This window comes from Anas acuta, chromosome 3 (assembly GCF_963932015.1).
Source record: "Anas acuta chromosome 3, bAnaAcu1.1, whole genome shotgun sequence".
In the NCBI taxonomy this organism is placed as follows: Eukaryota; Metazoa; Chordata; class Aves; order Anseriformes; family Anatidae; genus Anas; species Anas acuta.
Window position 1 is genome coordinate 68,151,702 of NC_088981.1, and position 26,128 is coordinate 68,177,829.

A 26,128-nucleotide genomic window follows, 5' to 3' on the forward strand; every position below is an offset into this window, starting at 1 on the left:
CTAGGCTCCCAACCTTAGATGCTATCGCGCTGGGGAAACTTGGTGTGCTAGCTCTAAGGAACACCACGGAGCGTGGAGTGGAGTGGAGACACCACGGCTAGGCTCTGTAATCAGGTGGGGCCTTGATTGTTCTTGTGCACAAAGCTGCACTTTTTGCCACCCTAAGCCAAAGACCTGTCATGTTTTGACAAATGCTGTACCCTAGTGTACTTTTTGCTCATTATAATATCATTATAATACCAAAACACACCTCCATCCCAAAAGCTACCCACCTCCAAGGTGCAACCACCCCCCACCGAGCATGCGCCCTGACTTTCTCGGAGCCTATTACTTTAAACGGAGACAGGAAAACTTTACACCAATCATAACTAAGATATGCTTGACTAGAGCCACTCAAGCTCCACCTAAAAGATAGAAAATAATATACATTGGCCCAAGAGAGAGGGGATGTTAGGGAAGATACCATCGTCAGGGGAGATACCATCCCGAGGACATACAACATCCTTAGGACCTCCTGACTCCTGGGATCAGTCGACAGGCTGAGCCTCTCTTCCCCCCCTATTGGGATGCCTTTGGGTGAGATCTGAATATTTGCTTATAAATCTCTATAGAGTCTTTAATCCTTTTAACGCATTTATTTCTAGGCTGCGCACCTGTGACACCTGTAAACACCTGTAACATCTATAACATCTGTAACATCTATAACACCTATAACATCTGTAACACCTATAACACCTATAAAACACCTACAACACCTATAACACCTACAACACCTATAACACCTGTAACATCTATAACATCTAACACATCTGTAACATCTTTAACATCTATAACACCTGTAACACCTATAACACCTGTGTATTTCATGCATACTAGCTTGCTTTTGCAGATAGTCACTATCGCCGGCAATCCAAAAGAACCTGATTATCTGTTGCTCTAATAAACCATACTTGATTGCATTGTGATAGCTCTCATTAATGCAACTAGGGTGAGGGTGGTTATCCGTGATAGTTCAGTGTTCTGAATCTAACCAGACCCCCAGGTGGTTAATACGTTTTTGGTGAATGTCTGAGTGGACCCCCAGGCGGTTAGTACGTTTTTGATGAATGTCCGAACGGACCCCCAGACCGTTAATGCGTTTTTGGTGAATGTCCGACTGATTCAGTACTCTGAACCCAACCGGGCCCGTAACGGTTAATCAGCTACACCCCTTTAACGCAACAATAGTCCAATGCATTGTATTATGAATGTGAATCACAAGATTAATTTAGATGGTTGTTTGCCACATAAAATAAACTCTTAGCCCCACAGAAATGTATGCTACACACCCTAACACTCACTGCAGAAAAAGCACATTTGCTTCAACATTTTTCATTCCTATCTGTGGATAACTATGCCTTGTAGTTAAGGAGAAACTTGTGTTACATTAGACACTACTGGTTTCTTTACACTGATGTATTATTTCCTACAAAAAATAACCAGTTGATGTCTTTACTACTGAATAAATAGGGAAAAAGTAAAGGTGCAAGGTTTGAGTAGCCTGGTGTAAGAAGATATAGAAAGATTTTTCTTAAGGAGGAAGGTTTTTCTAGGCACAATTTAAAAAAAAACAATAATATAAATACCTCTGTGCTTATGAGTCTTCTCAGACCATGGTTCAGTAATGTAATAAATGGTAAATATTAATATACATCTCAGTGTGAGGTCAGAAATGCTGTAGAGAAGTGCTGCTGCAGAGTAATACAAGCTTGAATTTCTTTTTCATTTTTGTTCAAAAAATGTTGGTAGGCTTACCTGGTCTTTTTTGTCTTTTTTGTCTTTTTTTTTTTTTTTTCCTCCTTGGGTCAGTAATTATCTCTCCACACTATTCTAACTTTGTGCTGAATCAAACATTTTATGACAAGTACAAATGGTGTAACACAGGTGTAAAATCAAGGACCCAGCAAAATCTGAGAGGCAGTCTGCATTGTGTTCTGGCTAATTCTGCAGAAATGTGATTGTGTACCTTTGTCTGATATAAATCAGGTTAGTGCTGCTGGGCTACAAGACAGTGAGGTGGTCTGGTATTGGCAGCTGTGGAAGCAAAACATCCTTACTGCACATTTGTTACACAGCCTCTCAGACTCAGGTCTGGATTTGCCTGTGGTGTGAAAGCAGTTCTAACAGAGAGGAAAAATTGTGCAAAGCCAACATCTGAATTAACTGAAGTTTCATAATGCAATCTGTGTACAAGGAGGAGATTATACCTGGCCTTTTGCTGGCAAAGCTGTGAAACTTGGTCTAATATGGCATAGTAGGAGTGTTCAAAGAAATGTTGAACATACTGAGAAAGCCAATAACCCTATAAAGAGAAAAGTTCTGATGGATTATGCATTTTGCCTCACACTAATTTACCTTTTTTTTTTTTTTTTTTTTCCCCTAACACAGGTATTTCAAGGTACAAATACCACAAAATGAGCATTTGTTTTTTGTCACATTAATGCTATGAAAGTCTTGCTAAGACATTACAATGAATAGTCATGAGCAGCTTTCTACTTCTACCTTCAGACAGCAAGGGCATGTTAGGCACATGGAATGAGTAAAAAGAATCCCTCAAAATGGTGATTGCTTTAATTTACAGTGGAAACAAGTATAAATATGGCCCAGGGCATGACAAGTGAAGCTTTATGTATGTGTAAGCTATTGTTAGAGTAAGTAGAAATATATATTCACTACTCTGTGTGAAGATGATGGAGCTCCCACTAACTGATCAGTTTTGCATGTTTGCTATATCAGTACACACAAGTTCCACCTTTCAATAGTTCGCATGGGTGCAATTTGCCTGCCAAAGTCAATGCGAGTTGTAAGTATTGGCATATGCATATTTTGGCACCATCACTGATCACTGTCTCCCATAGATAAATTAAATTGTTCAAGTATTGTGTGAGAAGGAGGGTTAAATGTTTCTACATACTGAACCAAACAAGATTTTAAGAACAATTAAAATCAACAGAGGAACCATTTCCTTTTAGTATGAAAAAAAAAAAAAAAAAAAGAAAAAAAAAAAAGGAGTTAGTGAGTCACCTGAGTAAAGTGGGAATACTGAAAATCTGAGCTACTTTTACTTTACCTCTCATCTCTCTGCCTTTGAAATTTCTTTCCTGTCATCTGAGAAGGCGGAAAGACAGAGAGAGGGAAAGGAGAAAAAAAGAAAAAGCAAAGCCCCAAAGCTTTAATAAAGTGTTACATGTGACAGAGCAGACAGACAACTAGTGAAGAGAAGAGACATCTTTAGCAAAGTGACATTGACAGCTTTCAGAAATGCTTGCTGCGTTCATGCTGGAGAAGCCCTTGATGTGTGCAATAATCTACAGCCAGAGACTTGAAGGTTTCTTTCTCTATATATCACCTTTCCCCTTCATGCCACCATAGTTCTCAATACCAGAAAACTATCAAAATGAACTGGAAAGCTCTCAGATTTTTTTTTTTTTTTTAAGTAGAAAAATAAAGAAATAAACATTTGTTGCTTGTTTGTTTGTTTGTTTTTTTTGTTTTTTTTTTGGTGGTTTAGTTTTTGTTTTTGTTATTCTAATTCTTTTGTATTTTCCTCCTTTATGTTGCTTTTAGTACTTGGTGGGTTGGGTTTTGCTTATTTAAAAGAAAAAGCTGTTTTACACCTTCACAGTGCTGCTACCACCAGTGAATATCAAGAGTAATGGACCTCATGTATAATTCATGCAATCAAAACTTTGCAACTGTGCAAAATTGTGTACCCCACATCCTGTGCCTCCAAATCGGCTTCCATAAACTGTCAGAAGTTACAGCGGTGTGGCTCACTGAGTGGCCATAAACTGAAGCACTAATGAAGCTGCCTGAACAGCACCATAGAGAGTCATTTAATCAGCCTATGTTTTTAATTTTGATCGGCTGACAGGTGGCCAAAAATACTGAAAAAAATAAAAAGAAAAAAGAAAACCTGATCCAGTTACCACTAAACAGAATTGGAAACACACAAAGAGATTTTAATCAAGGCTCCACTTTTGATGGACAAAATTAAAGACTACTTTGAAAACACCAAGTCACTTTTAGTATTAAATTTCGAAAATACACTATTCAGCTTAATAATTATGGAATTAGGTACGAATTAGTGAAGTAAATGACTTTGAGGCACTGTGATCAGGGAGGTGTGTTATCTCAAATTTACATATGCTTTAGAGTTTTTTAATAAGATTTAAAATAGCATCAACTTCCCAGTTCCCCAGATTATACTTGTGCTCCTTTTCTTTCTTCCTTTCCCCATTTACACTGACATGGTCTAATCAATGGCTTCCTGAATTTAGACACTACTAGCTGTGCTGCTTCAAAGATTTATGAAATCTGAATCCATTCTCTTTTATTAAACTGTGTCAAGTGAAATCTCAGTTGCTGAAGTCAATGAATGCTTATTTTTGCCTTTGAGCTCAGTGAGTGTGGGTACTTGCCCATGAGTTGAGCTCAGACACAGTAAAAAGTTGTACTGTCCAGAGCCAGTAATGGGTGGCTTACCTCCATGCAGTCTGTGTATCCTTTTATGTTCAAACCTATAAAATCTCGAGTTTTTCAGTCTCACAATTTGTACAGTTCTTACTGTGCCAGCATCATCCATGACACTAAAAGCAACTCTTCTAGTTCTTAGTTTACTTAGACAAGAGTGAAGAATGTCCACAAAAGACTTTAGTATTTTCTTATCTTCTCTAGAAATTCATGCAGTTTCCTCAGTATCTCTACATGTGTTAATATACTTTATTGGTGTCCCACACCTTCAACACAACATACATGTTTTAACAAACGGATAGTTTCATTCTCTTTTAATTTAAGCTTCTGAGAAGAACCAGTGTAGAGCTCCTGTGGAGTGCAGACAGAAAATCCAAAGTAGTAATGACATACAGGATGGCAATATGTTTGAGATCAGAAAAGAAATACTATAAACTTTTACTCAGAAGTACATGAAAAAGCATCTTTCTGCCTACAGCTGCTGTTTGATCTTTTCAAAACAGGCCTGGATATAACAAAATCCCATTGCAAATCTAATACATAAATGAGAAATGCTATGCTTGCAATTCTGCCTCTGAATCTCATATTGTTGCCTACTTTTAGCTGCCTTTTCTCCTTCATCTTTAACATGAGTGAATTAAGTCAGAGTCTTTGTCCAGTCTCCGATTTTATTAGTGCAGTGGGTTATTCATTCTTCTAGGGTTGTTGCGTCTGATTCGAGTGATCTATAAAAGATAGTCACCTTTACTTCGAGTGTCTTTTATCTCATTACAATTCCAAAAAGACTTCTACATGCAGTGAACAAAAACAGAATCAATCCTGGCAATATTAACATGCTTAAAGCAACTGAGCAGAAGTACACAGAAGGAAATAATCATTTGGAAGGATATGAGCAGGAATAGCTCAGAAATAACTCTTTAATGTCCGCTGGTAACCATTGATGCAATAAGAAAACATGTACTGCAAATACATTGCCCTCCATCATCTATATTTAACATTGTTCACCTGATACTAAACAGATCAGTATGCCTCCTAAACAGACCCAAGTTTTCTAAAACAGTCTAGAAAATTTTGAGTATTACATAAATTGCTCTCTCACTTTTTAATAGACTGCCTCATTATTTTCAAAAGAAAACAATATTTCTTTTTGCATGTATGAGCAGACATGTATATACTGTTTATCGTGGTGTATATGCTACATGGAGGAATTTCATTCAGATGCTGCCCATTAAGATCTTACATCTTCTCCACCAAGGTATCAACAGAACTAGCTCCTGCAGAGTAAGAGGAAACAAAATAAAACAAAACCCCTGTATATTATGAACTGTCTTTTAGACTCTGTGTTCCCAGTTTGTCTGCAGGTTCAAAAGGTGGCTGCAAAATAGCTGAATGTATCTTCTACGTCTTTGGTAAGTGGGCCAGGTAGCACAACAGAGGCTCCATGCTAGAATGTATAAAGAACTGTAAAATGTGGAGTTTAGACCAAGTCATACCACAGCCCCTTTTAAGCCTCTTACTGGATGTGGAGGCCTGCCTAAGATGGAAGTCCTGTACTTTCATGAAGCATGTACTCAAATGTTTTGTAAGATATTTTATTACAAAACCCTGGCAGCTGTAAAAAAGAGCTGTGCTTGCCAAATGTCACTACTGAACAAAAGAATCTGGCCCAGATTCCTTAGGACTTCTTTGTATTTGTATATTACTTACCTATGCAATCCTTCCGATATTAAATTTTGAAACTGATATCTGAAAAAAAACAAACAAACAAACATGAAAAACAAACCTCCATTTGGTCATTAATTTTACAATACCTGAGTAATGTTGCAATTCATCTTAGATTTTTCAGTCTACCAAGATTTCTTATTTAGGCAAATTGTTATAGAGTTTGTGTTTCAAACAAAATTTTACTTTCACTCTTCATTTCCATCTTGGTAGTGTAAGAGTTGCACACATTGGGATATTTCTGGATAGATACTTTCAACACCTGAGCAATGAATATTTCTCTTCATTACCAACAAATAGCCTCTCCCACGTTTCTGAATAAACAGAAAGAGATTTAAATGATTTTTTTTTTCTTTCTTGCAAGGATAAATATCTTTGCCCTTCTTGGTTCCGCAATACAATTTACATGCCTCTTTACATGTTGTATTTCAATTTCTAACCCTCTAATTACTGGACAAAGTCATGTTGATATTACTGGGAGAATTCATTGATTTCTCTAACCAAGAGTAGTCAATGTAAATACACTAGATTTTTAATTTTAAAATTTTATTCTTAATGTTAGTAATGAATATGGGTTTCACATCCAATAGTAATAGGTATGATACATTATAATTAAATTATAGAATATTTCAAATTACACTCCTATATTAGTTGTGCCTGCACAACTAATAGTTAATTTCTTGCTATGTCAATTGCCTTTTGGCTACTCAATATGTAAAAGGTATTAAATGAAGCCAAATCCTGACCCAACAAACCTGTACTTGTATATGCATGTACATCACTGATTTTACATGACATACATAGTGCCTGCATATCTGAAAGCAGACGTGGTTTCTGTAGTGCTTAGAAATAAAATCATTTGCTGTTTCCAAGGCTGTGCTTTTTCTTGCCTTTTATCTGTGAACTGGTAAAGTATTTTCTATCACTCCATAAGAATTAAGGTTGCAAAAGTCAATAATAGATGCCTGAATCCCCATCAGAATAAGTCTCTCTTATGCAGCCTCATGTTTTATGCAGATTAGGTTTTTGCTTGATTTTCTATTGCCATAATACATTAAGGTTTAATGGACCCAGACAGGAATTGGATTACAAAAATTAGAGCTACTGTCATAATCTTTATGGACAAATGAAGGAAAGAATGCAAAAAAATAAAAGTACATGGGGTGAGGAGTGGTAGGATTTGTAGAGGAGAAATTTTGCAAGACACTTAATGGCAAATGTTCTGAAAATTGTGATTATAGATATACAATGAGATCTCATCCTCAGTCTAGCATAATGAATATTTTCATAATGAATACAGCATGAGTTCCTACATAAGTTTTTGCTATTGCAGCTGAGGTAACTTCTATGAAAAATTTTGTTTCCTCCAGGTTAGACTATCATATGTATGTTCACATTAAGTGGAGAATTTACCACAAATATAAACTCACCTACAGACATCTATCTATTAGTAGCTGTGGTGGTTTTACCCAGCTGGGCAGCTGAGCTCCACCACAAGTGCTCTTACTCCTCCTTCTCAAAGGGAAAGGGGGAGAAAATACGATGAAAAGGTCTTGAGGGTTGAGATAAGGATGGGGAGATCACTCAACAGTCATCGTCACTGGCAAAACAGACTCAGCATAGGGATATTAATGAAATATATTACTTATTACTAACAGGCTAGAGCAGCTAGAAACTAAAAGCAAAGTAAAAATACCTTCTTCCCATCCTCTCTCTCTTATGTCCTTCCCCAGAGTGGTGCACGGGAATGGGGAATAGGGGCTGCAGTCAGTCCCTAATGCTTTACCTTTGCCGCTCCTTCACGGTCACTCCCTGCCCCTGCTCCACGTGGGATCCCTCCCATGGGATGCCATCTTTCCCAAACTGATCCTGGGGGGCTGCCCACAGGCAGCAGCTCTTCAAGAACTGCTACAACATGGGTCCGTACCAAGGGGTTCCTCTGTCAGGAGCAAACTGCTCCAGCACGGGTCCCCCACAGGCAGCAGCCCCCCCCAGACCCCCTGCTCCTGCGTGGGCTCCTCTCTAGGGGCTGCAGCTCTGGCCCAGGGCCTGCTCCTGCAGGGGCTCTCCATGGGCCACACCCTCCTCCAGGCCACATCCACCTGCTCCACCAGGGGCTCCTCCACAGGCCGCAGGGGAACTGCTGCTGCGTGCCTGGAGCACCTCCTGCCCTCCTGCTGCAGACCTGGGAGTCTGCAGGGCTGCTTCTCTCACACTTTTTTCCTCCTCTCTCCCAGCTGCTGTTCCTCAGCAGTTTGTTTGTTTGTTTGTTTGTTTGTTTCCCCTTTCTTCAATCTGCTCTCCCATAGGCCCACCCAGCATTGCTTACTGGCTTCGCCCTGGCCAGCAGCAGGTCCCTTTTAGAGCTGTCTGGACCTGGCTCTGATCTGACATGGGGCAGTTGCTGAGCTCTGCTCAGAGGCCACCCCTGCAGGCCCCTTGCTACCAAAACCTTGCCATGTAGACTCAATATAGTAACAACAATAACAAAAAAAAAAAAAAAAAAAAAAAGCACTTACATGCTTAGTTGCAAATATTAAGGAATAAGATGTGTATAAATACCTGTATAAATACCTTCAAAGGTGAACATACTTGTAAAAAGTCTTACTGTGGACTTACATGTATTCCTGTCTCATTAAAGTCATTGGGACTGGGTATCCAGTCTCTCCATGTCCTCCTAGCTCGATTAGAGATGTTCTTCTTTGTTTACAGATCCAAATTAGTCATTTAAGTACTTCTGACATTTCAACCAGAAGGATTACACATAAGGTACACCATTTAAAAATTGTGTTTCTGTGTCTTTGGCTGAAAACAATGTGACAGGATATGAAGGATTTAAATTCCTTCTACATAATCACCATCTACGATTCAGAGATATCCCGAGGTATCCTTATTCTGTAAATAATTGCCTTACATTTCTCTTATAGCAAAGGGCATCTGTGATTAGTGAACTAATTTTTTGTGCCTTGGATTACTGAAACACAGCAGAGCTTTTATCCCCTCATATATAAATATTTTAAAAATTGCATTCTGTGGGAAAAAGTAAGGGTTTTACATGGTTTATGTAAATCCACAGTTTATGGATTATTATCTTCATATTTGCATTAGAAACAAGAATTAGACAGATTCTTTCATGAGGTAATATTTTCATGCCAAAAGAGTATCTTAGACTGAACATATTTATTACCTGTGTCATGCTATAATGCAGTAAACATCAATAACTTTGATTACTAATGGAAAATCATGTCATGAGCCTCCTTCATCATTTCTGGATGAGCTTTCTCTGTCTTGAGAAATCAGGAAGCCTGTAAATGATATTATAGTATATGTGGGAACACAGGTAATTTCATAATAACCTGCTTAACTTAGGTAAGAATACATAATAAATACCAATTGGCCAAATAAGTTTGTTTGTTTGTTTGTTTGTTTGTTTGTTTTTTCCCCCGCTAAGAATTACAAACAAGTTACTTTCCTACTACAATTCAAATGAAGAAAGAAAAAAGCATACTATAAAGAAATAGGTTAAAAAAAAGAAAAAGATATTGGAAGGACTCAGTGATGTTCATGAATACAAACAATGCTCTTTGAACATCTTTCACATTGAAGAATAAATACAAGTCCTATAATCACTAATATTGATCTTAATATTAATTATCATGAAAGTATTTAAAGGAATCAAACACATAGAGGAAAGCACTGAATTCAGATTCAGTTTAGTAGTGGATAGTCATTCTTCTTTTAAGAATGAGTCCAGGGAAAATTGTCTGACCTTGATTAAGTTATGTTATGTATGTAGCATAGAAAATTCCATCTCTGATATTACCTATTTGGATGCAAATATTATAAATTCATATACCTGTTAATACACATAAAAACACATGAAGGTATTTATATATATATATATATATATATATATATATATATATATATATATGTCCTGATTGTGGAAAACAAAGATTTTGTGAATGACATTACCCACACATTCAATTTTTGTTTAATGTTAGAGATAACATGACAGTTTGCTCAAAATATAAAAGGGACAGCATGGTAATAATACATAAAATTATCTTTTTAAATTATACTGGACTAGTGGTTTTTCAATTTTAATATTGTAGAGATCACATTTCAAAATACTGCTATTATTTTTTTCACTGAATTATTCTTTATCATCTGTTTATAGAGAGAACAATAGCAAAATGGTATCCTACTGAACCCAATAAAAAATCCTGATTCATACATTAACTATATAGCTCCAATAATCTTTGATATAAAGGGCAACAGATGAGATGATAATACTGTGTACAACATCATCACCAAAGAGGTGAAAGGAGAATATAGGATTCTAAAAGAAGCATCTATAATACCTAAAAGGCCAATTTTGTTGTATACAATACATAAAGACTCTGGGAATTCATCCTGAGACTACAAAACAAGATAAAAGTGCTCAACCGGCCTTTTTTTTTTTTTTTTTTTTTTTTTTTTTTTTTTTTTTTAATATAGTTTTAGGGATAGTGTGTGTAGTTTTACAGAAAATGAAATAAAGATAAGGAAACATGGAATGAAAAAAAACAAATGAGAATTTCAACTTTTCAAAAAGTTAACTTCGGTTTAATATTTTTTCATGTGATCTGTTAAATATTGATCACATAGTGACTTACTGACTGAATTTTTCTTAATAAAGCATACAGAACAAGGTCTTTTTCTCAGAAGACATGTCATTTTTGTAGTATTCCAATGTTACACCTTTTACTCAATGCTCCTTGAGTAAAAATAAAATCTTTTTAAGTTTTGCCTATATAAGGCTCAAGGCTTCTTTCTTTCTTTCTTTCTTTCTTTCTTGCTTTCTTGCTTTCTTGCTTTCTTGCTTTCTTGCTTTCTTTCTTTTTCTTTCTTGCTTTCTTTCTTTTTCTTTCTTGCTTTCCTTCCTTCCTTCCTTCCTTCCTTCCTTCCTTCCGTCCGTCTTTTCTTTCTTTCCTTCTTTCCTTCTTTCCTGCTTTCCTGCTTTCCTGCTTTCCTGCTTTCTATTTTAGAAAAATTATTCATACTAAATTTCTTGGTGTCCTGATAATTTACTAAAATCTTGAAGGTCTCTTCTAACCTAGATGATTCTGTGTTTCTGTGTAAACTTAGAATAGAATGATAGTCCGTCTTAAAACAGTACATATCCACAATAAATCTACTTATTTGGTTAAAAAGTTAATCAAATTATTAGAGGACTTTTCAATCTTCATCCACAACATCCAGTGTTTTTTCTCTCAGTTTTTCCATAAAATCCCATGCAAACATAAAACTTCTAAAAAATTATAAAGGTGTGTGCAGTTTCCTTTGTCATAGTTTGGATTACTGTTATTATTAATATTTGTTTATTTATTTTTGACTAGAAGTCCTTAAAAAGGGGTATAATAACTGACTATTATTCCTTATTTTAACATAAAGGTAGGAGATCCATCTTTGTCAGACATGTTTCTTCCGCATTTATTTGTGTCACTTCCTTGTTTCATGAAAACTGTGTTTAACTTCTTTGTTCCTTATTCTTATTTATGTTTCATGCCTCAGTTTTTAAAGTGTCTCTGTGGATACTTTTTATGTCTTTGCCTCACTCTAGTTTCCAGCCTCAGTCTTCCCCCTTCCTAAGACACTTGTTATATGTTTTCCAGTACACCTAGATCATAGAGACATAGAATCATTTAAGCTGGAAAAGGCTCATAAATTCATCAAGTTCAACCACCACCTAACACTACCATCAAATACTGACCCATGTACCCTCTTCATTCAAGAGGGGATAATGGTTTCAGCACAGGAAAAAGACACAAATCTGTGACTTCTTTTGGAGACAATCCAGAATCAACCTTAAGGCCCTAGTCATCCTTAAGCCCTTAGTTCAGCTTGTAGGATAGACAGTAGCAGTCTAATCAGCTCTAAATACAGTGAAGGTTGGACAGAGTGTGGTCAAGTTAGAGTTTCCCAGAATTTTAGCTACTGAAATCTTATTGGTTTCTCTGATATACGCCGAGTCAAATTTGGGTAACATTGAGTGTGGCAAATGACACTAATCACTTACTTAAAACCAATCACCTGTAAAACTTCATGCCCCCATTCCAAAGTACAGGAACATTTATTCATGTAACTTCCAAAAGCTCTTTCTCAGCAGCTGTACTCTTTTGGAAGAGACGTAATTAAATGCCTGGTTGCAACTGGCATGCTTCAAGTTCCCAAGTGTCTATTTCAGAACACGTGTAGGGATGTGACAGTGGAAGAGTCTAGATAATACCTCACACCTCAATATTTCCATAGCCCTCACTTGTCTTGTGTGCAAGTTTTAACAGAGACAGACAAACAAAATGCTTTCATAACAAGATTTCACCTTTGTGAAAATGTAGACCTCCTAACTCAAATGGAGGATGGGACCTCAACATCCCTGTTCCAAGTGATTAGAGTGCTTTGCCGCTCTTTATGAGGAAGTGATGGAAGACGCTTGATGAGTTTAAGAGGCGTGGAAAGAAAAGCCCCTGATTCCTCTCATTTCTATTTTGCCATTGGGGATCCACCTTTCCCAGTCTTTGATATATCTGACTATTCAGACACCATTTTTCACCTCTGAAAGAAAGTTTTAAAAACAAGAGTGTTTGGCTCGGTAAGAGGGTAGGCTCAGTCACACCCACTTAGGCTGGTTGGAGTGCTATGCTGACTGTGCACTATTTTATTGGACCAGTTAATCTTTAAGACTTTTATATAAGGGAAGAACAGCTTCAAAAGGCCAGACTGAGAATGTTCCTTCTGTCTCCTTTACCAGATGATGTGTGTATAGTTTGTGATAATGTCAAGAAAAAAAGAGGAGAAAAGCCAAGATTCTACATCCTGGTTGAGAGCTCTCAGTCTGAAGTGAACAGGGAAATTTATTTCAAATGAAAGAATAGCATAGTTTTTTAGTGAAATGAAAGAAAAAGAATAAATAGGGGTTCAGGAAGAGGTGGGACTGCAGAGACACTCCTGTCCTTGATTGTTTAGGTAGAACTGACCTCAGAGTAGTGTCCTTTCACAAACCACCACTGCAAGGCACCAGCAGACCAGGGCTACCAGTTCTGCTTGTGCACATAAATCCTTACCAGTCAGTCACCACTGTGTCATGTGTTGTGTTATCCACAGTCTTTTGGGGATCTAGCTTAAAGTGTTAATTTTATCCTATTTACCACCATGTTTGGCAACATCAGTTAAAACTGAGTTAGAAGAGTGTGAAATTACTGTTACTACCTATATAGGTAGGCCTACAGTCAATGGGCAGATTAGAGATGATGATTATACCCAGAGGAAAAGAGACATATTAAAATAGTTAGGTATTTAACCTATTGGAAATAAAATATTTTATATTACTTATAGGATTTTCATAAATTATATAAAATGGTAAAAATATACACTGAATATAATGAATTCATTTTCAGTTGTGAATAATGATAGGGAATAAATTATGATCCCACTGAAAAACTATTGGTGGATTGTTATTGGTAACAGGGGTTTGATTTTATTTTTCTTTTCAGCCAGTTATGAGTTCTACCAGATTCATATTTCCACATCATGGTAACAGAGAGAGAGACCCATTTGCTCTGGCAACGGAGTTATAGAACAATTTCTTGGCAAGAGTAGACAGATTTTTTTATTGTAAAATCACGTGATTATTCTGTGAGAACTGTTTAATATATCATACAAAACCAGACAAGCAATAACTTCTACACCCATGCATAAGTCTTCCAAGGATATTCTGAACCAGAAATTGCTTCTAAATATTTCACAGCCATTGATAGATTTTTCCATGAATGTGTATATTAACTTTTTGGATATATGTATTCTTTGCTACAAATATCATCCTGTAGCAATGAGTTCCACAGTTTCATTATGCAGTTTGTAGGGAAAAAAAAAAAGGCAAAAAACAAACAAACAAACCTTTTTTGTTTATTCTGATAGATTTTATCTAATGTTTTTCATTTATTTAGTTAGGAATTACAATAAAAAATCATACTTTATTTTTATTCTAAATGCCGTTTAGAATTTAAAAAACACTACAAGATGTTCCTTAGTTGTATGTTTTTTGTTGTTGTTGTTTTCCAGGCTGAAGAATTCTTCCAGGTTTAATCTTTTCTTACTTAGAAGCCCCTTTGTATTTCATGTCACATTTATCAGCTTTCTGAGATGTATTATGCTTCTATTACATTCATTTTGGAATGATAAAACCAAGATTGCATAGAGTGTGTACATCGTGCATATATGTATTAGTGTGATCTTTTTTTCCTTTATTTATTTATTTATTTTTAAGTTATGGACTTTGGAGTAATCTGCTTGTGGTATAACACTAAAAGCTTGGAAAAACAAAACAAAACAAAAAAACAACAACAAAAATTCTGGTCCATGCTTCTAATGAAAAATCAATCTAGGAGGTTAACATTATAATTCTGTTATTTACCTGTCTTTGTTAGCTATATTTTACAAAGTTGCAATCTCTGTGGTAGAACTGGGACCAGTATTAGGCTGTGAGATCCAGATTTTTCAGTGCTACTGTCATGCGAGCTTAGAATTTCTAGTTACAAAGTTCAGCTGATCCAGCAATTAGCTGTCAAATCATACTGAATGCATATATGACCAACCCATATGTTTCCACATGGCACATGTTCATCTGGTAGTGGAAATACAGCCCAAAACATTCAGTTCCACCTCATTTAATTTTAGTGTAAACATATTCAGATTTCTTGTCTCTACATGTGTTCTTATAAGGCAACAAAGGCTAGTTAATTCAATTCTATTTGATCATTATCACATAAGAATTACAATAGGCTTCTATAGCTGTCATATTTCTGGTCTTTTTAAATTTCAAGTGCAATCACAGAACAGCTATGCCCTACTCTTTCCCATTTATTCCTAATGAATGGAGAACAGAATTGATAGGCACCCTTTCAAAAAGAAGTGACAGTACTGAAAAGCATTAAAAACTGCCATCCTGTGTCCTTTACAACTTCACAATTTAAACTCATTTTCAGGAGAAAAGAAACTGCTGTTATCTTCAGATTAAAAGAGGATCTCATTGATTGTTTACCTCAAATACAAAGCCTTTCCAAAGCAATTAGCAAAATACAGAAAGTAGTATCAGAAGGAAATTCAATGGCTCTGTTTGAAATGTCACACATACGCTGGCTCATTTCTAAACTTTGTCCCTGTTTAAGTCTAGCAAAGTAAAATGTGAGAAAAATAAAGCCATTAAACTTTTATGAATTTGACTTCATTTAAAACATATGATTTTTAATTAGCAAATTAATTTTATTTTATTTTTTTTTAGTGCAGTATCTACAGGGAGGACTATCTGGGTAATTAAACAAAAGTATTAGTATGATTTAAATTGTACTTCAATACTTTTTCATGATAATTAATGTCTTCATATAGCAAGTCACTTCACCTACATAATGTGTTGTCTACTTTAAACAGCTGTTCCCCACTGTGGTATTTAATACACATCCTGAAGCTGAGAGATGGATTAAAGAAGAGATGGGGTGGGGGGTAGGGGGAGGTGGGGAAATGAGAAATGAAATTTTAAAAAAAGTTTCAAGTCCCAGGAATGTTGTTCAATTCTGAATTAAGAAACCTATATGTATGCATATACACGAGTTCCCATAGATCTGCCAGAGGATTACAAAAGAAGCAAGATCTTCGACTTAGTTCTTCCATGGAATTGAGGATCACTATCCTCTGAGACTTTCAAAGATGCAAGTGGCAGGTATGTATAGGAACTATGGGCCTCATCCTACCTGGTCTTGAACACCTCCAGGGATGGGGAATCTACAACCTCTCTGGGCAACCAGTTCCAGAGCCTCACCACCATCTGAGTGAAGAATTTCCTCTAATCTAAATCTCCTCTGTTTCAATTTAAAATCATTCCCCCTTGCTAATACCTGATTGAGTAAAAGAGTTGCTCTCTATCTTTTTTATAAGTCCCCTTCAAATACTGAAAGGCTGCGATGAGGTCACCCCAGAGCCTTCTCTTCTGTAGCCTGAACACCGCCAGCTTTCTCAGCCTGTCTTTGTAGGAGAGGTGCTCCATCCCCTTAATCATCTTTGTGGTCCTCTTCTGGACCTACTCTAACAGTCCCACATCTTTCTTGTGCTGAGGGATCAGACCTAGATTCCAAGTAGGGCTTCATAAGGGAAGAGCAGAGGGAAACAATCCCCTCCCTCTACCTGCTGGCCCCTCCTCTTTTTGCCCAGGATGCAGTTGGCCTTCTGGGACAACGTGTGCTTTACTAGTTCATGTTGACCTTGTCCATCAGAACCCCCAAGTCCTTCTCTGCAGTACTGCTGTCAATGACCTCTTCTCCCAGTCTGTACTCTTGTCTGGGATTGCCCTGGCCCAGGTGCAGCACCTTGCCAGACTTGTTGAACCTCATTAGGATCACATGGGCCCACTTCTCAAGCTTGTCTGAGGTCAGAGGTAAGAGAAGGTATTTTTAGGTTCATGTTTTTTGTTTTGTTTTGTTTTCTCACTGCTCTAGCTCGCTAGTAATAGGTAATAAATTTCATTAATCTCTCCATGCTGAGTCTGTTCTGCCCTTCACGTTAATTGTTGAGTGATCTCCCTGCTTATCTCAACCCTTAAGCCCTTTTAATTTCATTTTATCCCCCTTTCTCTATGAGGAGGAGGAGGAGTGAGAGGTTGTGGTCGAGGAGTGAGAGGTTGTGGTGGAGCTCAGCTGCCTAGGTAAATAAAACCACACAAAGTGGTATGACTTTTTTTTTTTTTTTCTTCCCCCCACTTCTGAGTGTGTAAGAAGACAATTTCTGGCAGCCACAGGCTGTAGAAGACAATTTAAGTCATCATTCTCTTCCATGGTAAGTGCCATGGCTAGATTAGTCATTCATAAAAGCTATTTAAGTATGGCTTTCAGTCAACAGTCAAAATAAAAAAAATAAAAAAAAAAAAAAAAGGAAATAGAAAGAAAACCACCTGTAGTTTCTTATACCAAGAAGTTATTTGTGGTAGGTTTTTCTTCTGTTGTTGTTTGTTTGTTTCCCTAGTACAGGATGGGAGATAAATGTCTTGGTTATGATGTGGATTTACTTTTTGTTAAAAACAACGTTCCTCCATAGTCCAAGACAGATAAAACTGGATAGGGATGTCTCTTCTCCCCACTTAAATTAAGTTTCAGGATAGGACAGGGCAGGCCCATATGCACTGGATGTTCTCCAATGTTCACATCTTTCTGACTCTTTACATTGTTGATCAGTGTAGTCCATGAGAAACTGCACTAAGAACATACCAGAGATAGCCCATTATACTTGTTAATAAATCTGACAGAATAAAAACAGCCTGTATGATTTTATATTTGGTGATCTGTCTGATACTCTGCACCAACATATAAATTGTCTTCCCAAAAATGGTGTCCAAGAACATTATCTTGTTTTATTCTCTTTATTCTGTTATTTGAAGGATATGACAAGAGAATAACAAATAGTTGAGCTATCTAAGCCTAGAAAGGTACAGCTATTAACTGTACCTTGTAAATATGGCATGTGAAATTCCTATCTGTTACAACAGCAAGCTAAGAATTTCTGAGTTCAAAATACAGAATCATAGAATTGAAGGGGTTGGAAGGGACCTTGAAAGATCATCAGGTCCAACCTCACTGCCAAAGCAGGTTCCTTAGAGCAGGCTGCCCAGGTAGGTGTCCAGATGGGCCTTCAATATCTCCAGAGAAGGAGACTCCACAACCTCCCTGGGCAGCCTGTTCCAGTGCTCCATCGCCCTCACCATGAAGAAATTCTTTTGCATGTTGGTGTGGAGCTTCCTGTGCTTTATCTTGTGACTATTACTCATTGTTCTGTCCCCACAAACCACTGAAAAGAGGTTGTCCAAATCCCTGTCTCCCACACCTCAGGCATTTATATGCATTGATGAGATCCCCTCTCAGTCTTCTTTTCTCCAGGCTGAACAGACCCAGGTCTCTCTTCCTTTCCTCCAGGCCCCGTATCATCTTTGTGGCCCTCCGCTGGACTCTTTCCAGGAGATCCCTGTCTTTCTTGTACTGGGGAACCCAGAACTGGACACAGTACTCCAGGTGAGGCCTGACCAGGTCAGAGTAGAAGGGGAGGATCACCTCCCTTGACATGCTGGCCACGCTCCTTTTAATGAACACCAGGATCCCATTGGCCCTCTTGGTCACAAGGGCACAGTGCTGGCTCATGGTCAACCTGTCATCCACCAGGACCTCCAGGTCCTTTTCCTCAGAGCTCCCCTCCAGCATGTAATCCCCTAGCCTGTACCAGCCTGTACACAGCCTGTATACCATCATGCTAAATTTTCATGTGTATTTATTACATCACAAGAGCTAAGAATTTCACACAATCTATAGCATAAAAGAGATAATAAAATCTATTTCATAAAAGATTCAATCCATCTGAGCAAACAATTCTTATTATCTCTGTCCAACAATTTTTATTGTTTCTTTACGAAGACAGAGAACCATAATGATTTGTTTTGCACTTTCAGTGGACAAGGGAGCTTTGTGGCTCTGATGATACCTGGTAAATTATTAAGCCATGTTAACTTGTTTGCTTTTAATCATCTTCTCACATTTTAATAATCTTCTGCACCAACAACATTTTATATGCAGATTATGTGTACTAGAAAGTAGAACTCAGACTTAAACACCTGAGGAAGTATGTTCAAATTCATTTAACCATTTCCAACTACATACAATTACAAACATGCATGTACATGTATAAAGGTACATATAGTCCTACACACAGGAAAAGAAAGCTTTTGGTATGCTGGAATGATCCAGTGGAGGACTGCAAAAATGGTTAGGGTACAGGAGCGCTGCACATGTTAGATCATGCTGAGAGCCAGGATTGTTCAGCCTAAAAATGTGTGCACTAAAGAAAGTTTTACTTTCCTTCAGCTACCTTGATAAATGATAATAAGTAATTCACAGAGTGATGCTTGGAAGCAAAGAACAATTGCACAAGAGGCAAAATTAACAAAATACCTTAAAACGTCTATAAAGAGATGTTTTGCAAAACAGTTCACTTTATAAAGCCCTACCTATCTAACTTTCAATTTAAATAAGATGTCAAAGTAAGCAAGCATTCATGGTTACCAATTAAATCAGGTTCTGGTTAGAGCTGGCTAACAGGTTATGGCCTGCTTGCCACAGAGATTAAGATAATAAAATTAAGGTTGAGTGCAGCAAAGTTCACTACCTCCCTCTTATTGCTGACTTTCAGAAAACAAAATTGTGTTAAGCTGATTTATATTTCCAGAGCTTGGATGAATATTTGAAAGTGGTTGATTGTGTTGCAGCTTGCCATTTGTTGCTGCTCCAGGTATTCTTTGTTTGCCTCTGCTTGCTTGCTTGCTTTTTCATTTTCCACCATAAATTTGAGGTTCAGCTTTTTTATCAACATAGCTTTTTTTTTGCTTTTTTTTGCTTTTTTTTTTTTTTTTTTTAAATCAGGACTCTTGCATTTCTATCATCTGAGATCTCTAAAAGCTGCCACTGTGTTGCAACTAAAAATAACTAATTTTAAATTACTCAAACCCAGAAACAAACCAAGCAGTGAAGAAAAAAAAAAATCAAATCTAATCATCATCAACAACAAATGGCTATTCCCGTTATTCATTTCTTGTTCATTAATGATTATATTACATAAGAAATGACTGGTTGACATAGCATAGATTCAAAGTGTAGAGGTTCATATAAAAGGCTTGTAATTGAAAGCATAGAAAGCATAGCAATAACTTTTATCATTTAATATTGTCCTGAAATTTACCAGTTCAAATATTCTAGCAATGTTGTACAACTAAAGGTATCATTCTTTTTCCTTTCATAGCAACTTTGGAAATTTAATTAGGAAAATACAAATCAATATCTTGTTTACACAGAGTTTATTGTTCAGATAGGTTCCTGAAAAGTAATTATACAAAACACTTGGAATAAATGTTGCATCATTATGGAAATTGCAGTGATGCAGTCCTCTCAGCAAAGTCAGGTTTAATAATCTGCTGCTACTTGCACAACACTTTCCTCTCCTTCCCTTGTCTGAGGTATCATGGTGTTTGGAAACCTGAGCGGGTGTACTGCAGGGTGACCTGATGCAGTGTTTAATGGAATACAGGGCTGTTGCTGCTGCAAAGCCCCGGGAGGGAATTCAGCTGGGAATAAGTTGTATCTTTGCATGTAACAGCTCTATGCTGTTCAATCTCACCACTTCTTCAATTAAAGAATGATTTTGTTAGGATTTTGCCAGTGGCAATGAGGCAGCTGGCAAACGTCTGTTACCCCTGGGTGCTTCCAAATATTGTATCTTCCAGCCCATGGGATATAGCAAATTGTGTGATATGATATCATGGCTCAAAATACAGGCTTTGGAAGACACTAGTGCTGAGACTATATCAAAATGTCAGACAATTAGGTTTTTCTGTTATGTGTGCAGAGTAAGTCCCCTAAGTACCTAAAGATGTACTGATGAAAAATAAGGCCAGCACCCATGTGGCTGTGGCTAACAGATTACTTACCCTTCCTCCCTGTGTTATAATGGTATCTCAATTAAATAAAATTCATCAAGCCAGGCAAAATTGAAACACAGATGAAGAACATATGGATTGTTGTGCTGTGGCTTTCTCCACACTTTACCAAATTCTTTACTGTCATTAATCATTTTAATCTGGTTCTTGAGTAACTGGCCATTGACTCTGCCTCTGAATTTACAGATTTAATCTCCTAAGAAAAATGACTCCTTTAGGAACTTTAAACCTGAGAAACAATACCCATATTCTCTGCTACAGTGATTTCAGCAACATTTGTGTAAAAGCCTGATTTCCTCTGTAACCCTACTCTATACCATTAGAAGAAGTCTTACAAGAGTTTGAAGCTTAGTTGTTATTAAATCCAGTAGATCTTTATTGCTGAATCTTCCTGATGGAATGCTTCTTCCAGAATCTGACTGGAAATAGATATTTGTGTCATGTTTCCCCACCCCAGAAAGCACTCGGCTTTTCCTTTCCAATTCAAATGAAATACAAGTGACAGATCTATGCACTTAATGCCAGGGGCATCAAACACAAACTTTTACCTTTGTTATTTAACAGCCACACTAAGCCTCTGCAGTCAAGACCTGAGCTCTGAACACATCTCATAGAACCTTGTTCTTTAGAACAAATGGATAATACTCTCAGATAAGAGAAACATGCCTCTTTATCACAGAACCCTTAACTTGCCTCCTTAACGTGTTAGAATGGCATGACTTTTGTAATAAAACTCCTTTTTTTTTTTTTTTTTTTAATATTGTATCATTATTTTTATCAGTGTCAAATGCATTTCAGGTCTTCTCCTGTGATCGCATGTCTTGACCAATGGCTTTCATTGGTGTAGGCCATTTATATATGTTGGGCATTGTGTTTTTTTGACAGTAAGTAACATGCAACTATTGAATTATGAGGGTCCTTTTATCTCTCTATTCCAGTGCACTGTAAACAAAAGAGCTTTATTTTCCAAAGTCAGGGTATTGACTGGTTAGTGCAGCTTCAGCAGAGCAAAATGCATTTTCTGAGGGATGTTCTGCATCTTGGCACTGGTGGTAAGTGCCCAGAGTTTTCAAAATCAGGTATGGGAGAACTAGGTAAAGAACTGGGAATTCTGTGCATTTTATTCTGTACTAATGTGATGAAATAAAGTCACGTAACAGAACAACTAAATGTCAGGTTGTGTGTTAGCTACCCACTATATATTATGCAAAGCCCATTACAGGGGGATACCTCCTGTCTGAAAAGACATTTCCAACTTAGTACAGCAAACTGTAGCAGGTTGTTGAATATAGCAGCTCAGGCTGGAAAGTGGGAAAAGGTCTGATGACTCTTCACCCCACATTGAACATCAAACATAGGAAGTGTGACCAGCAGCTGAATGGTGTTCTGCAACCACAGCAAAGATTTTCTTTGTAGTGAGTGCCACCATTTGATATCATGAAACTAATAATGATTTAACTGGAAAAGAGGAAGACTGGTCAGGTGGCAAATAATTTTCCAGAGATTTGTGTTTCAGGTATGTGATTTCAGATGTTCCCATCTATGAACTACTGCAAAGACTAGAGGGGGGCTAAACACAAAGAACAAAACATAATACATATGTTTATTTTGTACTGGACTGGTTATTTGCAACTTGTTCATACCAGCACAACTTAGCAATATTTTATATTTATATGCCTTATAAGGAAATGACAGGAAACTCAGTTCATGAATCTTTCCACAGAAAAGCTGGATTGCTTCATGTTTGAAGACAAACAGAAGAAAACAGCTAGATTATTCAACTAAAATTCTGCATCTGGTGGCTGTAGGGAGAATCAAGCTGTTTCAAATCGTAAGTTTCTGGCTAATCCAGTTTAAAACGCACAAACTTGCTTTGAGAAACATAATTTTTGAACAGGAACAGTTCTTTAGTGCAGGACTCTGAGATATCCACAAGCAGTGAAAAAGAATTAAAAATATTATACAGTATCAAGTCTGCTCTTGACAGGAGCATACATTTATAAAATGTTCTTGTAACTTATATAGAGGTGGTATGGGAGAGACTTGTTTGAATTAACTATTCATCCTTCATCTCATAATGTGACAACAAGATATACAGAGAAGGGAAATAACACAAGTTGCAGGCAATGTTTGCTTAGCTGGAATCACTCCAAAATCTCTGCAATACAGAATATATAAAACGGTAATTTTTAAAATTAATTTATCTGGCAGAACACTATGAACCATAGTTGATTCATAAAACCCCATTTATTCCTTATGTTACTTCTTTGGTGATACTTTTTTTTTTCTTTCTTTCTTTCTTTTTTTTTTTTTTTCCCTGTATAAAATGGTAAAAGAGATGTGGTGAATATTACAACCAAAGCATTTCCACTGATTTGTACAGTTGCTACTAATTTGTATTAATAGAAAGATGGATACATCACACCAAAGATTTCTTCTAATGATTGCTAGTCATCAGACATGTTTGATCCCCAAATCGGAAAGGTTGACCACTATTGCCTCATTATTTCAAATTACCTACATTGTGGGAACACTTCCTTGGTTCCTTTCAGCTTCAGCTTCTCTTTTGCCTGGGAAGCATACAGACATATCATCAGAAACTTTGGCAGAGCTTCCTGATAGGTCATCAGATCTGGCAGATCTACCTGATAGGTCAGCCAACTTGTTCATTGTTGCACTGCAGATCATATGCTAAATGGATTAGATGCTAAATTCAGTGTCCTGTCTCTTGCGTATTTCTGCCTCTTTTTCACTGTGTTAGAAATTATCCATAGCAGAAAATATGAATATGCCATTCATTTCCTCAAGTTCTTCTATTAAAATCATGTAAGGTGGTCACCTAGGCTTTTTCTCTAGATACTGCAAAGATGTAGACACCTTTGCTAAGCAACCTGGTGCATCTTTCCAGGAAAAATAAATTTCTTAAACAGAATGGAAATCTCTTTGGTGACTGTCTTTTTTCATGTCTTTCTACATAAATGAGGGATGGACAACAATCTTCTGCAAGATGCCAGGCCTTGAACAGAGTAATCATATTGAAAGGGTCAACTAGAAAGTAGGCAAGACAGTGATAATAACAAGAATCCCTACTAATGGGAAAGAGAAAATTCCTACCTTACTACAAATTGCAATAAGCACGTGATATATGAATATCATTTGAATTACTAGACATATTCTTAAGAGTTCTTATAAGTTTAAAGTGCTTGAGTAACATCATAAATTGTCGTCAGAGGTAATTAAGAATAGGATCTGATAAAGATCTCCAGATGTGCACAATACTCTTATCAACATCCTTTATTCCTCTGGAAATCCAGGGAAATTTCAAATTTTCACTTGCAACCTTAAAAACAGTGAATATAGTTCAAAGGTAAGAGCTGCATATTGAAACCTACCTATCTGAAATTTTCATATCATAGAGTGATTTTTCTGTAATCTTTATCACACTATGGAATTAAGCCCTTCCAAACACATTCCCATCCATCTAGGCTGGAAAGATGCTAGTCTGCCAGAGAAGTAATCAAAAAGAGCTTTATGTATATATAATACATACATATATATATATGTATTTATAAAAAGTGTAGCAAATAATAAATATATTTCATTTAAATAATGTACAAAATTATAAAATATCTTAGAGAAAGGTTGGTAGCACATTTTTGTGCTATTTCATTTTCAGATAAGTATATTTTTATCAGGTGTCTCAAACGTAATTTTGCAGCTCTGTACAAATGAGAAAAATAGCACCTCTTTTCACCAAGATGTCCTCAAAAGCTCCTCTATATGTAGCAATTAGTTCATTATTCTGAGTTCATGTCTGGCATCAGATTCGACACTCTAAAAATACTACTCATACTTACAATAAGTAAATGTGTTTTCTGTTTGAAAGACAAGGTACATAAAATAGGAACATTAACAAAATCAGTGTTTGTTGAGATCTGAGAACTAAATTCATATTTAATCAAAGTATGATTACTGGGAAGGATTAACTAGCTCTGGGAAAACAAAAGGAAAAGAACATATGCTTCTTGCAGCTCCCTTTTACAGGGCAGTGAGACAAATGTTTTGGTTTAGAAGCTACATTCACTAATATTTGGAAACATCTTTAAGTTAATGAAACATCCTTTTGAAATGTTCTTGTATAGGGATTGCACTTATTTGTTATATTTATGAAGATAATGGAAGGATATCTTCTTCAGAAAGAAAGGTTTTTTCTTGCTTTCTTCTTTTTTCTCCAACTACATGTCACATTGTTAAGAAAAATACCATGTGTTCTTTTTTTCATGTTATCATGATAACTTACACAAACTTAAGTAGCAGCAGCCCAGCAATTGTCTTAGCTCGTGCCATCTCTACCTGTGTTCACTCTGCAGAGAGCAAAATAGAGCAAACAATCCCTATCTTGAATCACTGGTTACTCAGGATTTTGGTTCAGAAAGAGTTTTCTTATGATCTGACCTTGCCAGAAAGGGCCGTTGGTAAGTGGATGCTAGAGATCCTTCCACTCACAGCAACATTAGCTTCAAAGCTCTAACAAGATTTACCATATACTCCATGATGAATGCATTCGAAAAAGGTCAAGAAAACAATGACAGTTTTATTGTTTTGTTTTATTGCTTTTTTTCATCTACTCTGTTATCTCCATGTGGTGACCTTTCACAGAAGTCTAAAATATATTAAAAAAAATAAAAAAGAAAAGGAAAAAAGGGGGGGGGGGGGAGGGAGAGGGAGAGGGAGAGAGAGAGAGAGAGCCTGTATTAAATTTAAACCTAAAGATCCCACAGGGCTTAAACTCTGTTTCCCTTGATGATTAAATTGTTGTCCCAAAATGCTCAGAAATACTACCCCCCTCCCTCCTTTTTTTTTTTTTTTTTTTTTTAATAAAATAAAACATAGTTTATTTAGAGAGATGAAACAGAGACTAAATGACATTTAGAGTATTTTTTTTTTTTCTAGGAACTAAGAAAAGTTATGAAAATGAGTTTAACCATAATATGGTCCATTTTTATACACGCAAATTTGACATTGAGACTTTCTTGAACAGAATGACATGTCCATGCATATAAACACAAGTACTGAAAAAAAAAAAAAAGGTTTAATTTGTATCATCTTCCCTGAAAATACTTCTTTCATAATTAAAGCATGTTCCCCTCATGAAAAGAATCATCGTTCAAAGACAGGTTTAAGTGTCCCCAGAGCACAGGAGTTTTTGCTTCTTACATCAGCTTTCTTTGTGTCTGGGGAAGAGACTACACCTCCCTTCCAGGCATGGCTGTTTCAATAAGACTATCAATGTGATTTATCTCTGGCCTCATAACTCCAGACATTCTATTGCTT

The 26,128-nt window shown here is 36.7% G+C and overlaps 1 long non-coding RNA gene across 2 annotated transcripts; it reads right to left on the minus strand.

Moving 5' to 3' along the window:
- Positions 1 to 4,748: 4,748 nt before the first annotated feature.
- On the minus strand, positions 4,749 to 8,388 carry LOC137853037 (uncharacterized). Of its 2 annotated transcripts, none has more exons than XR_011094180.1 (3): positions 7,931 to 8,388; positions 6,220 to 6,258; positions 4,749 to 5,237 (listed from the first exon to the last, which is right to left on the minus strand). It is a non-coding gene; the product is annotated as an uncharacterized lncRNA (long non-coding RNA). The 2 variants fall into 2 exon arrangements; XR_011094179.1 differs by having other exon boundaries at positions 4,749 to 5,786.
- Between the last annotated feature and the right edge of the window lie 17,740 nt (positions 8,389 to 26,128).